Genomic DNA, 7,547 nt, shown 5'->3' on the forward strand with positions numbered 1-7,547 from the left:
TCTTAAAACTAAACCATTTTTACAGCTTTAAAAGACAAATGGGAAGTGAAATAGTATATTGGTGGTAAACCAAGACAGAAAAAAAAATTTTTTTTGGCTGCACGGAGTGACACATGGAATCTTAGTTCTCTGACTAGGGATTGAACCTGTGGCTCCTACATTGAAAGTGTGGAGTCAACCACTGGACCACCAGGGAAGTCCCAGAGCATTAATTTAATCCTAATGTACAGTTGTGCAATTCTACCAAATTTCCACACTTCACATTCACCTTGTCCTTGCTAATATGTGATACACATGTTACATTTTTGTATCTGTATTTGATATTTGGGACAGGTGATACATCTATGGTTTTCTTTCTCATTCTTAGCATACCACACTCAATTTTTAAAATATGCATTTTAGGGAGTTCCCTGGCAGTCCAGTAGTCAGGACTCTGAGCTTTCACTGCCAAGATCCAGGTTCAATCCCTGATTAGGGATCTAAGATCCCTCAAGCCATACAATGTGTCAAAATACACACATATATATGTATGATATATATATGTATATATGCATTTTATTATTATTTTTTAAATTTATTAATTGAAAGAAATGGTATGGACCTAATAGAAACAGAAGATATTAAGAAGACGTGGCAAGAATACAGAGAAGTATACAAAAAAGATCTTCATGACCCAGATAATCACAATGGTGTGATCACTCACCTAGAGTCAGACATTCTGGAATGCGAAGTCAAATGGGCCTTAAGAAGCATCACTATGAACAAAGCTAGTGGAGGTGATAGAATTCCAGTGGATCTATTTCAAATCCTAAAAGATGATGCTGTGAAAGTGCTGCACGCAATATGCCAGCAAATTTGGAAAACTCAGCATTGGCCACAGGACTGGAAAAGGTCAGTTTTCATTCCAATCCCAAAGAAAGGCAATGCCAAAGAACGCTCAAACTACTGCACAATTGCACTCATCTCACATGCTAGCAAAGTAATGCTCAAAATTCTCCAAGCCAGGCTTCAACAGTACGTGAACACGAACTTCCAGATGTTAAAGCTGGATTTAGAAAAGGCAGAGGAACCAGAGATCAAATTGCCAACATCCACTGGATCATAGAAAAAGCAAGAGAGTTCCAGAAAAACATCTACTTCTGCTTTATTGACTATGCCAAAACCTTTGACTGTATGAAAGTGAAAGTGAAAGTGAAGTTGCGCAGTCGTGTAGGACTCTTCGCGACCCCATGGACTGTAGCCTACCAGGATCACAACAAACTGTGGAAAATTCTGAAAGAGATGGGAATACCAGACCACCTGACCTGCTTCCTGAGAAATCTGTATGCAGGTCAGGAAGCAACAGTTAGAGCTGGACATGAAACAACAGACTGGTTCCAAATAGGAAAAGGAGTACGCCAAGACTGTATACTATCACTCTGCTTATTTAACCTATATGCAGAGTACATCATGAGAAATGCTGGGCTGGAAGAAGCACAAGCTGGAATCAAGATTGCCAGGAGAAATACCAATAACCTCAGATATGTAGATGACACCACCCTTATGGCAGAAAGTGAAGAACTAAAGCGCCTCTTGATGAAAGTGGAAGAGGAGAGTGAAAAAGTTGGCTTAAAGCTCAACATTCACAAAACTAAGATCATGGCATCCGGTCCCATCACCTCATGGGAAATAGATGGGAAACAGTGGCAGACTTTATTTTTGGGGGCTCCAAAATCACTGCAGATGGTGACTGCATGAAATTGAAAGACGCTTGTTCCTTGGAAGAACTGTGACCAACCTAGACAGCATATAAAAAAGCAGAGACATTACTTTGCCAACAAAGGTCCATCTAGTCAAGGTTATGATTTTTCCAGTCATGTATGGAAGTGACAGTTGGACTATAAAGAAAGCTGAGCACTGAAGAATTGATGCTTTTGAACTGTGGCGTTGGAGAAGACTCTTGAGAGTCCCTTGGACTGCAAGGAGATCCAACCAGTCCATCCTATAGGAAATCAGTCCTGAATATTCATTGGAAGGACTGATGCTTAAGCTGAAGCTCCAATACTTTGGTCACCTGATGAGAAGAACTGACTCATTGGAAAAGACCCTGATGCTGGGAAAGATTGAAGGTGGGAGGAGAAGCGGATGACAGAGGATGAGGATGAGATGGTTGGATGGCATCACCGACTCAATGCACATGAGTCTGGGTAAGCTCTGGGAGTTGGTGATGGACAGGGAGGCCTGGTGTGCTGCAGTCCATGGGGTTACCTCCCAGTGCAGGTAACGGTTCGGGTTTGATTCTTCGTTGGGAAGCCAAGATGTTTCTCGGATGGGACCAAGAAGCCAAAGCACAAAATCAGAATGAGTGTTGTAGCAAAATTCAATAAAGACTTTAAAAGGATTTTTGTTGTTGTTCATTGCTAAGTCATGTCAGACTCTCTGTAACCCCATGAACCGCAGCACGCCAGGCCTTCCTGTCTATCACTGTCTCCTGGAGTTTGCTCAAACTCATGTCCTTCGAGTCAGTGATACCATCCAACCATCTCATCTTCTGTCGCCCCCTTCTCCACTTGCCCTGAATCTTTCCCAGCATCAGGGTCTTCTCCAATGAGCTGGCTCTTCACATCAGGTGGCCAATGTATTGGAGCTTCATTCAGCACCAGGCCTTCCAATGAATATTCAGGGTTGATTTCCTTTAGGATTGACTGGTTTGATCTCCTTGCTGTCCAAGGGACTCTCAAGAGTCTTCTCCAACACCACAGTTCAAAAGCATCAATTCTTCACCGCTCAGACTTCTTTATGGTCCAACTCTCACATCCATACATGACTACTGGAAAAATCTTAAAATAAAAATCTCTGGACTCATGCCTGTAAGTTTTTGCTCACTTCTTAGATAGGGTAGACTTATTATGAGAAATGAGAGATTGATGAAAGGCCAGGGGACTTAGATTATCCTTTGTTGTATATTGCTCCTCTCCCAGTTGGGTATTGTGGACAGAAAGGGGACAACATTTCATCATTTGCACTGTCCCTCAGGGAATTACTCCACTGGTGAAGAGTCTTATGACTTGGTCAAACTGAGAAATCGAAAAGCAATATGCTTGGTTCCAAGTGACTGTTGGAGATAATCATGCCTGGGGGGGTTCATAGGAGGAATGACATCTTAATTATTTTGGGGTGCAGCAGATCTTTTAGATTCACTTCACTTTTAAAAATAATGGGGCTGGGCTCGCCCCTGTAACTTCTGTTTTTCCAATGACGGTGGAGATCTTGTTTCTGCATCCCTCGTTTTGAGACCAACCCAACTTAACTCCCTTAAGGGAAGTATGTAGTAAATGAAAAGAACTAAGAAGTTTAGAGAAATGAAACCAATTTCTTTTAAATGACAACACATTTCTGAAAACCTTGTGAAAGGGTTGATTCAAGTTACCACAGGGTGATTTTTTCCAAATGAATGTCACAGTAAAAGAACGTCTCTGCAGTCATGGTTGTCATGGCGGGGTGTCTGACAGTTACTTCTGGTATGTGATGGTATACAGGTGTGCGTGGTTCTGGATGTGACTCAAGAGCCCCAGCGAGACCAAGGGCAGGAACTATGTGGTAAACCTCCTCTACATTCTCCACTGCAGTGTCTCATAACTTTATCATCCCACAGTCTCTTTTGATAAGCATAAAAATCTCATCTGCCCACCCAATTTGAAAAAGCCCCTTATAAACAGGGTGTCTTCTGTCCCCCCCACCCCCCCAACACACACTCAGTTAAGCATCACAGCTCTTACAAAGCCTCTCTGGCCAAGAAGATTTAGTCAGACTTTTAAATATGTTTATCAAAACAACAGATACTTTTTTTTGCTGTCCTGGATTTTTATAACCCCCCTTTTCTTCCCCTCTTCCTGATTCCCAGCCCCTTTGAAAATTTCTTCTCTATCCTAATTAATTAAACAGTAGTGCGTCTTCAGTGTTCAGAAAGTTGTTATATTAATAGAAGAATTTAGGACCTTGGATTACTAGAGATCAGTATTTGTATCTGATCAACAGAATGATCAGTGTCCAAATATGTCATCTTATAAAATGAAACCAATACAGGAGTGGAAAACAGAATTTCATGGGTAGAAACTAGCCATTTTAGGTTTCTTTATTTAGAACTTCCTTTATTAAGTCCTCAGTTTTTTAGTGTCTGTATTCCAAACTTTTCAAGACAAAAGTTGGCAGTAGCTCTCTTCAAGTCACTGGTTTCACCCTTAACATCTGGCTTCACTACTTAAACACATCGTTTAAATCTGATTAAGTACTAGACTTTTTTAAAAAAGGGTTTATACAATTTTTTGACTCCTGAAGAAATCACGGAGAGATTTATAGCACAGGTGTAAAAAAATGAACGGTCCACAGAAAATTTAGAATTCAAGCAAATAAGATGGAAATGGTATTCATTTACCAAAAAAAAGAAACTTCCAAGAATTTTTCAGTTTAATCTGTAAGAGGCCGGGTTGTTTTCATCCTTGTAAAATTTACATATAGCAAAAGGCACAGATCTGAAATGTACAATTTAATGAGATCTGATTACTGTATTTATGCATGTACCTATGCCCCTGTCATTCCAGAAAGTTCCTTCGTGTCCCTTTCTAATCAATTCTCACCACAGCAGACAACCAGTGTTCTGACTTCTTTGGCATAGATTATACTTAACTTGTTTTTGAATTTCGTATAAATGAATGACATCAAATGAGCTTTGTACTGCTTGTGAGATTCATCACCTTGTTACATGTATCTGTAGCCTATTCCTCTTTATTGCTCAATAGTACTTTACCGTGGTTTATTTGCCTGTTCTGTTGACTGGCATTTGGATTGTTTCCAGTTTGGGCTATTGTGAATAAAGCTACTATGAACTTCTTGTGTAAGTCATTCAGTAGACATATGCTTTCATTTGTTTTGGAAATAGCATTGCTGGAATGCAGCATAGGAGCATTTTTAACTTTATAAGGAGCAAACAGTTTTCTGAAGTGGTGGTACTATTTACACTCATTAGCAATCTATGAACGTTTCACTTCCTACTTCTCACAATATACATGTAAATCAGAGAGGCTGCTATTTACTTTTGAATGTCACTTCTCTTCAGTGACTTCAATAGAATATTTTTGGTATTGTTAAAACTCAAGCATGTGGGGATCCAAATTCTGGATACTTCTTGCCCAGTTTCTAATATACATGCTAAACATAGACAAATACAAATGTTTCATACAATCAAAAATATAGAATCATCTCACTTTATGGAATAATTCTATTCCTGAAAAATTGTGTGTCAAGATGATTTTTTTATAAATCAAATCTTACCAAATAAGACTTTCTTTACTTCAATGTCTAGTTAAACCTTTTTTTCACACTGTCCTCTCATTCTCTTATTTCTTCATTCTCTACGTTTTAGTAGAGATTTAACACTTGTCAATGATGTCATCCTTTGAGGCCTTTGTCACTCACGATTTAGTTGCCTAACCTATTGATTCGCATGTATACATTTCATTTCCACACACACAAGACAGTACCTTTATGGAGGGAATGAACCATGTACCATACTTTAAAAAATTTCTTTGAAAGTCTGTAGTGCTGTGCTTTGCACAAAGGAGTTACTCAAAATATCCTGCTTAGTTGATTATCTATCTTTGTTTTGCTTTACGTAAGGCATAACTGTTCTTTTACAACTCAGCTTAAGTAATTGTTTTGATTTTTCGGTAATTTCCTCAATTTCCCATTTTCCCTGACAATGTAAGCTATGCCTAAAGTTAAGATTGTTGACCAACATCCGCTTCCCTTAGCACCTTTACTAATTCCTAGTTTAAAGCACCCCGAGTGCAGTGTGGTTTGAAATAAAAAGCACAACATAAGGAGGTTAGGATTCCATCTAGGGTTTCCCCCTAATTCTCCCTGGAGGTGTAGGTTGCCATTTACTGGTTTCTGCTAAGTCCCCCATACATTTTCCAGTCCCTGGAGGCCGACATTCTTCCCAGCCCAGCTCAAAGATCATCTGGCTCCAAGTGGTTTCCTCTTCCCAACACAGAGGCCTGGTTGGTCCTTAATGAACCTACACTACGTTGTTCATGCCTCATTTTTAGCACGGGGCACTGTGGGGTGGAATTTATTTGCACAAATGCTTGCCTGTCCACCACTGGACTGCTGAGCTCCTCAAAGCAGGGATCATGCCTGGACTTTAGTCATCCCTGCTCTGCATGTAGTTAAAAGTCCTCCGCAAATGTCTGATGAATAAGTGCATGGATTAATGACTGAGCAAATAAGCATAACTTTTTAGGTATCCTGAACCTTTGTTTCTACTTAAATATATATATTTCTTAATGTGCAAATCTCTGGAGAATTTTAGGCCAGCTTCCCTGGCTATTCTGCACTCCCTTTCTTGCTCTTCCCACCCCTTTTGACCATTTTTTTTTGAGGCTTCTCACTAGAGTGGTTTTAAGGAAGGCTGCTCTTGGCTTCTGCTCTGTTGCCTTGAGATAGAAGCAAACAGGAGAGTTTGTTGTGAGGCACAAACCATCTCCACTGTTGGATGTCCTCCACCCCTATCCTGAACTCACTTCAGGGATGGGACAAGGGACCATGACTCTCACAGTGTATCTGGCTGCAAATTCTCCTCCCTTTCCTAGTCAGGAGGCATTTATTGGGGTTGAGATGGTCAGGATGAGAAATGGGGTGGAGGTCCAGCCAGATTACACTTCTTTTCAAATCTTTTCTTACACCAACGTCAAAGCTACTGAATGAAGAAGCTGAGAATGGTGTAATCATCTTTAATTCTGATTTACTGTGCCATTCTGGGAAGAACGGCACCCCAAAATTGTGGTAATGAGGGAGAAGAAAAGAACACATTGACACCGGGTTGAAGCTTCATTCTTCTATTTTCCCCTTGCAACTATGCAGATACTGAGTCTTCCTTTTTCCTCTGCTTTCCTGAACTCAGCTGTGGGTTCTGGAAACAGTGCCCTCATTTTTTTAGACTGACCTGAAAGGCTAAGTTTTATGGGGAAATCTCAGGCAAAACGAAAGAGGAAGACTGGTGGGGAAATTTTAGGCTAGGAAAGTCTCAGCTCAATAGTCTAAGAACTAAATGAATGTATTAAAGTGTAATTGGGAGGGATAAGCCATACATCAAGATAAAGTGATTAAAGACTGATCATGAAAAACTAAGTGGGGTCAGTTCCAATCAGAGCAGAAACAGCTGAATTACTTGTAAATGCTACACTTGGATTCTAGTCTTTTGCTATTTTTTTTTTTTTTTTACCTTTTAAAGGCAAAGATCCAGAATACAGGGTGAAGAAGGATACTTTTGTAAGAGTTAAAAAAAAAAAAAAAGCTGTTAAAAGCCAGGTATTAGTTTAACAAATGCTTTAAAGATAACTTTTAAAAATAATTTAAATAAAAACGCTGTGTCATGAACATATTTTGGCATAAAATAAAACTAAAATACAAAACTGCAAATTGGTTTTTCTTTTTGACTAAATCACAAGCTCTCAGATGGAACCACTGAGTTAATGTAATCCTGTCACTTCTACTTTGCCCTGTGTCCA

This window comes from Cervus canadensis, chromosome 4, assembly GCF_019320065.1.
Source record: "Cervus canadensis isolate Bull #8, Minnesota chromosome 4, ASM1932006v1, whole genome shotgun sequence".
NCBI lineage: Eukaryota > Metazoa > Chordata > Mammalia > Artiodactyla > Cervidae > Cervus > Cervus canadensis.